Here is a 7,246-nt window from a genome sequence, read left to right as displayed (position 1 = left end):
AGAAGTCAAAACTTATTTGCTCTTGCACGATCAAGAGAAGGCAAGCAAAAGTTGTGAAAGAGAAATAATCTCTTTTTCTTTCCACTAATGAACTCACTCTCTTTCTCACTCAGAAATTCTTTCTTTCTTTTCTTTAATTTTCTTCTTTTAAAATTTCTTTAGAGCTTCTTGTTTAAAGTAATTATAATTAAACCATGAGAATTGTGGTGCAAGTTATTTCAGAAAACTTAGATAACTGACTTGAGCGTTGGAGGGTTCACGCTAGAAAAAATCTCCTGCTCCCCCCTAACCATTCTCTGCGAACGCAGGTGACTTTGCAGAAAGTGTTCATGTTTAGTATTATCTGCTCGAGTAGAAAGCTAATACAGTAGAAAGCTTTAGTGTTCAACCGTCTCTGCAATAAGAAATTTAAATATTGGCGTGGACACCTTATTGCAAGAAAACCCGACCAAATTCCTTTATTAGCATTCTCAATTATTGGTGATTTTTATTTCTAAAGAGTTGTTGAATGCTTAAGAGTAAACATAAAGTTTCTGTCAACGGTTTAAAATACATTCCATGATACTAAACACAATCTCACACCATATTATTAAAGATGAACCTAACTAGGAAAATGACCTTAGCCCCCTGTATCTTGGCTTTAATTGGTTTTTCCTTTGAATGTGTGAGCGCACAACTAAGCCATTACCTAAGTCATACATAAATCAAGAGCAATAGTCTTGCACCATAAAAGTTAAAAATCAATTTCAACAACTATCACCAACTACTAGTTTGGAGCTTTTGTTGATTAGTTGGTTAATACCCCATAAATTAGTTAGTATGTTATTAAAAATAAAAATAATAAATAAAGAAGAAGAAATTAAACAAAGAAGGGAAAAAAATCGTTTTTTCAATTTGTTTGAGCCTTCGTAAAGGGGTAGAAAATAACTATTAATTTCACGAATTATGATTCTCGTCATATGAATTCTTCTAAGTTTTTAAAAATATTGTCCATTTGTTTTTTAATGAATAGTTAGAATTTAACTATTTTAATATTTTTATTTATTAACCATCAATCATCTATATGAATATTTCTCAAGAATAAATTACATTATGAAGGACTGATCATGATTTCATATGTATTTTTTAATAACCACCAATCAATCTAGTGAATTTTTCCTTAAGAAAATATCAAATCATAAGAGGATCCTAATCCTAATGCATTTGGTGTCACATTCAACAGAAATGTAAATGTAGTAACCCTAGCTAGAAGCTCTTAAAAATGAAATATATGAAAACAGAATAATAACCTTTTGGCCTTTTAAGCTCCCTTTGATATATTTTTTCAAATAGAGCGTAGCTTTAAAAGTAGAATTTTTACAAAAAATCAATTATTTGATTGTCAATGGGAGTTTTTATTTAAAATTATTAAAATTACTTTAATAAGCAAGTTTCCTAAAGTTATGTTATTAATCAAATCATCCTAGAATTAGGGGCAGAGGCTCTTGAAGACTAGATGGGGCGATGTTAGGAAATTGAGACTTCTTCCAAGATTACTCCAAGCAATTTGACAAGTAGCATAGAAAAAAAAAACAAGTGAAGAATACACCAATCAGACAACACAAGATTTACGTAGTAAACTCCAAATATGAAGAAAAACCACAGTCCTTGTCAAAAGACAGCCATAGAAAAATATTCACTATGTGGAAAATTATTACAACTGCATTCTTAGAAATAAATTTCTCCCATTCAAGCCCTTGATACACCTAAAACTTTTAATTTAAGAGTAATTGTGTTTAGCTCTCAAATTCTCTCTAAATACAAGAGGATATGGATTTTTTAGATGATCCACAACCTATAAGGAACTCTCGCTTTTATAGCCAAAACTGTCTATTAAAATCATTATTTTATTTTTCTTCAAAATGGGTGGCAAAGAATGGGTGCCGCCATCTATGACGTTCTCTTACTTGGAGATTTGATTGAGAATCAATCATATCTCCACACTATCCTTCCTACTTCTACTGCCTTCACCTATAGTGATAATTCTCAACATAGAGAAATATTATAGTCCAACATAAAGAGCATACTCACTTAAAATTAATTACCAATTCTAAAAATTTTATATCGGCACATGTCGAAATATCCCACTGAAATTTATGGTGCAACTTGTATGTTGGCTTTCTTGAAAGTTCATTAGCCATTGACATAAATTCCACCACACACCATGCATCAATGCCAACCATGCTTTGTATATAAATTTTATAGACCCACTAGCAGTAACACATCCTCTTTCATGACACTAGAGGTGTATAATAAGGATGTCACATCATCTATTTTATAAGGGACCGTTGTCTCCCACGATGACAAGAGACTTATCATTAGCAATGCTATCAATATCTGATCTAGAGCCACTTGCTGATCTTGCTCTATTTCGTTTTTGACAATCTTTTTTTAGGTGTTCTAATTGTCTACACTCCTAGTAGACTCCTTTCTTCTTAGAGTTATCTTTCTGCCGATTCTCCATAATTGCCAAAGCCAAGACATCTATAGTTTCACTACTTTTTCACCACTTAGTCTTCTTCTTTTGAGAGTCAAGTACTAGTAACTGCTTCAAGATCTACCGTCTCCTTCCCGTACATCAAAGTAGGTAACAAGTGTTTGTAGGAAGTTGAAAGTGACCACAACAGTCTAAGTGCCTTGTCCTCATATTCAATTTTAATTCCAATGACTTATAGATCTATCACAATATCGTTGAGAATACTGAGGTGATTAGAAATTTTTATAATTTTAGTAATTTGTAGTATGTCAAATCACTCCTTCAGGTACAATCGATTTGAGATACTCTTTGTCTGATACAACTTTTCTAGCCTCTCCCAATGCTCTTTAGCTGTAGGAATTTTCCTACATTAGGAAGAACATTCTTTGCTAGACACAGTCATATAACACTTGCAGCTCTATCATCCAATTCTTTCCAATTTTCATCACTTATTCTAGCTTTGAAATATTAGCTATGCAACCTACGAGGGGGGGGGGGGGAATTGAGTTTCTAAAACTTAAAGCAAATATAAACACACAATAATACAAACTAATGCCTTAATGAAACTAATCACAATAAATTTAAAAATGCACAAAATTAAAGGATAAGGGAGGAGAAATCAAACACAGAGATTTTTACATGGTTCGGCCAATCCTGCCTACATCCACACCTCCAAGCTCACCGAACTTGAGGATTCCACTATCCAAACCTCCAAGGCTTCAAAAACTTTTACAATTGATTTCACAGGAATCAATCAACCTTTAAAACAAGAGATTATCTCAAATTTCTTAACCTAAATGTTTCCCACAGTCACACTTTCTCAAATACAAGGTTTTTCTCACACACAATCTATGTGTTTACAAATATATGCTCAAGGTGTGATTTAAAGAATGAATGAATAACTTAAAGCTCAAGAAATATTGTGTTCTTGATAATATGCTCTTTGGTATTCATTGGATTCACTTTGATTTGGATCTAATGTAGCCTTTTTATAGTTGGAGATAAAAACTAGTTGTTATTGACTTTTTGCACAAAGTCGGATTGCTGTTTTTACTTGAGTAAGTTACCATTGTGCTATGATTTTAAATTGTCCGATCACTGTTTTCCAGATATCAGATTGTTGTTAATTTCCAAAAACTAAACTCAAATTCTGTTTGATGTCGGTTAGTTGTTATCTCTAAAACGGTTAGCCATTTTCTACAGTGATTGCTACAATGACATTATTTTCTAAAATTATAATTTTATCTCAAAACTTTCTATAATTATATTATGGCCCAATTCTTCATAAAACTTTACAAATAGGTCTATTTCTGGAGTTTCGAAACAATACTTGTTGATTTCTAAAACTTTATGAAAAGCTTTTTCAATTAGATCATGAACTAGAAAATAACTAATTTTGTAAAATTATTTTCCCATTGAGTATAAAACCTTTATATTATCAAAATAATGATTTATTTAAAATGTATGAAAAATAATTTGAACTTTTAAAAGCTTAATCATTCTTAATTTTGTTTGTTATCATCAAAATCAACATTATGGATACATAAATGCAAAATTCTTAAGAAGCAGCAAGGATTGAGATGAGATTTTCAGATTCCAAATTTACTGCAACAAAACATATTCGTGAACTTTCATATGTTTATACACATATATAGAGCAAAAATCTTGGGAGCACCGCACGCTGTTTCTAGGTTTCAGTTTTACAAGCTGGTGAACAACACGTTTTAAGTGATCTCGTCCATTCAGACTGATCATTCTATTCAATAAAATCGAGTGCTCTGTTCTTTTTGAGGATTGTGTAAGACATCTTATGAGGTTGTAATAAAGTGATCATTCTATTCAATGTTGATCAGATTAATTTGATGGTCTTGGCCAATGGTGTAAAAGTAAGGCATTTACCTTATTGGTTTACGTTTGTGGGTGAATACTTTTGTAAATCAAGCCAAAAGCAGGCCTGTAGTTTGAATTGAGAAAATAATATTAATTCATTCCTACAATCTCGGCAACCGTATTATCTGAATTTTTGGCTGAAAATTATGAAGGGAAATGTCCTAAATTGTTCGTCAGTAGGTTTGTGAACCTAGTTGTGTTCTATCAGGTTTGTGAACCCAGTGGTGTTCTATCAGTTTTGCCTATGTACCAAAAAATTATAAGCTCTCCACAGTGCTTGCAGGCAATAGAGGAAATAATGGGACCGGCGTAATGTTCTATCAAATCATCCTGGAATAGTTTAATCAAGTGATTGTTCGTCAGGAAAACAATTTCTAAAAAAGCCGATGAAGATGAATATATTGTGGGTCGGTCATTCCATTGTTATGAAATTTCCCATTAAATGTGAAGTTCTGTAGGAGAAGCAAGCATTGACATGAGATTTCAAGCTGCTGCAATAAATTGACATATTTATCTACTTGAAACACAAGAGATTGACTGCTTCAAGAAAGAGCTACAAGGGCAAGGGCTACACAATGTTTTTTATATGTACAGAGAACATATATTTAGGCTTCGCCTTGAAGAGTGATCTGCTTGATTGGATTGATTCAAAGATCCTGAAAGTAGTTCAGAAATTGCTGTATTGAGCTTAGCTGAAGATATTGAATTGTACTCGTTTGAATCACATCCTTCATCGAGCTGATGTGAAGATATGGCATCATCGTTCTTGTATTAACTTGGTAGTAAGTGGAAAAATCGATTGAGAAAGAACCTTTTGGCAAGAACCGCACAAACTGCCATGTTTGGTTTTGATGGTAGCATGCAGTGTGCTCGGTGGGCTGATCAGTTCGTACATCACTTTTCACTTCTAGCAAGTCCTTCACTTTTATTCTCGGGAGCCAAGCCCTCATAATGTTCTCCACCTTCGACAGTGGATTCGCTACCAGTGTTGCTGAAGGAATTTGCCCGGAAAATTTCTCCATATGCTTTTAGAGTCAATACAGAACAGTACGTATTTAACAATCATATAAACTAGTATTAAGTATAATGCCGAATAGACAAATATTAAAAGTATGCGATGAATTAACAAACCTCTGTCCTTCAGCTTTCAGATGGATCCTGCTCTGAGTTCATCAAGAAGAACCAAATCTGTTTACATATGATGGCAGGAGCAGCCAAAATGGGGTGTTGTGAAGCACAATGGTGTTCTTGGCTCCACTGAAAATTGATGAATTATACTCATCCATGGCTCCCTCTCTCTTTCTATCCCCAGCATATGGCATAAATAACCCAACACAACAAGAATCAGACTACTGGTAAAATGAACTACAAAGTACTTGCTCTACGTTGTGATAAGAGCTCTGCGATTGTCGCTAGCCATACTTGCTCATGAGAATAAATGTATTAATCCATTTAATTCATGTGGGTACTCAGTTCACATTTCACTTATAATCGACAGATTACCTTGATGATCACAACGTACATGGTACGACTGTTTACTGGGCTCAATGGCATTGCCTTTGTAAATCTCCTTGGAGGTGAAGGTTTTAAGGGCTGAGAGATTCATGCCACCATTGTTTCTTAAGTGGTTGTGGCCCATTGTTGGCTGTGTATCACATATTATCATTAATCATACGAAGCAACCAGTCAATATCATCAAAAAAATAAGAAGCAACTTCTTCAAAATCACTTTTTCAGTAAAGTTACAGCTAAAATCCATAAATACATTGATTCTAGCCCCAACATCATGAAAATTAACCAAAAAGAATTCATCTAAGTCTGGCCATTCTTGAAGCGATCTCCACCTATCAAATTAATCGTATCTCTTCATATCCAAATCATTCTGCAGCCCTGCAAACAAAATTCCATTTTAACAAAACAAACACACAATCTCATACTACTCCACAAAACATCAACTGAGCCAACAAAGCTAATCAAGAGAAACATCATTTAGTTTGAGAACCTGAAACAAATGTGTTCGTTCTTTCGCATTGGTAAAAGGAGCTTTCTCTAGAGCACAATCATTAATATACAAGGTGGAAGGAGAATTCTCAGCCACATTTTCCTCCATTAATGAAGCAAGAAGGTTCTCCACTCTATCATTTAGCCCCACAATCAAATTACTACAGTACCTTTCAGTGCTAGCAGTCCACGTTACAATGATCTTATTTGCCTTGTAGAGTTTAATTTATTTTTTTGGTCTCTTAGTAGCAGGCTTGAATATATGTACCTTAATGACTGCAACCACATTTTTCATGCATGCTTTGGCCTTGGTGATCAGAGTTACGGGATTTTGAATTCTTCGCAGAGCTAGCATAAGAAGCAAAACCAGTGTTTCTGCATTGACTGTATATTAGGAAAAAGAACATAAGAATTCAGACATTGGTATGAAGAAGTGCTTTTCATGGAACATGAATAAATGAAAAGATGAAGAATATAGGGAGCAGTGACAAACCATGACTGACCAATTTGATTTTAGCACATGAGATACACCATGCGAACCATCTCCAGCGCTCTCTTAATTTCTTTATTCTTCAAACCAATGAGATTGTGCTGCAACATTTCTAACTTTAATTTCACGGTTAGAGTTCTGTTCCTCAACCGTTGTTCAATAACCAAAAAATCTTTTTGACCATTGTTTTTTAACTTGATAAAGTAAAAAAGGAGGGGAAAAAAAGGTCTTATAGACAAGATGATGTCAAACTTACCTACATAACATAAATCTGAGAAAATAAATCCTGCTAAATATATAGCAGAGCAATTGAAGTAATGAACCAACTCGTTTCAGTCCACACAGCTCTA

At 33.8% G+C, this 7,246-nt stretch overlaps 1 long non-coding RNA gene across 1 annotated transcript; it reads right to left on the bottom strand.

The window, feature by feature from the left end:
* Positions 1-5,538: 5,538 nt before the first annotated feature.
* LOC127903771 (uncharacterized) lies at positions 5,539-7,091 on the bottom strand. The gene is made up of 3 exons (XR_008056534.1): positions 6,900-7,091; positions 6,675-6,781; positions 5,539-6,295 (listed from the first exon to the last, which is right to left on the bottom strand). It is a non-coding gene; the product is annotated as an uncharacterized LOC127903771 (long non-coding RNA).
* Positions 7,092-7,246: the final 155 nt, after the last annotated feature.

Source organism: Citrus sinensis, chromosome 7 (genome assembly GCF_022201045.2).
Source record: "Citrus sinensis cultivar Valencia sweet orange chromosome 7, DVS_A1.0, whole genome shotgun sequence".
Classification (NCBI taxonomy): Eukaryota; Viridiplantae; Streptophyta; class Magnoliopsida; order Sapindales; family Rutaceae; genus Citrus; species Citrus sinensis.
Note: the sequence above shows the minus strand (reverse complement) of the source record. Positions and strands in the feature narration are given on the sequence as shown.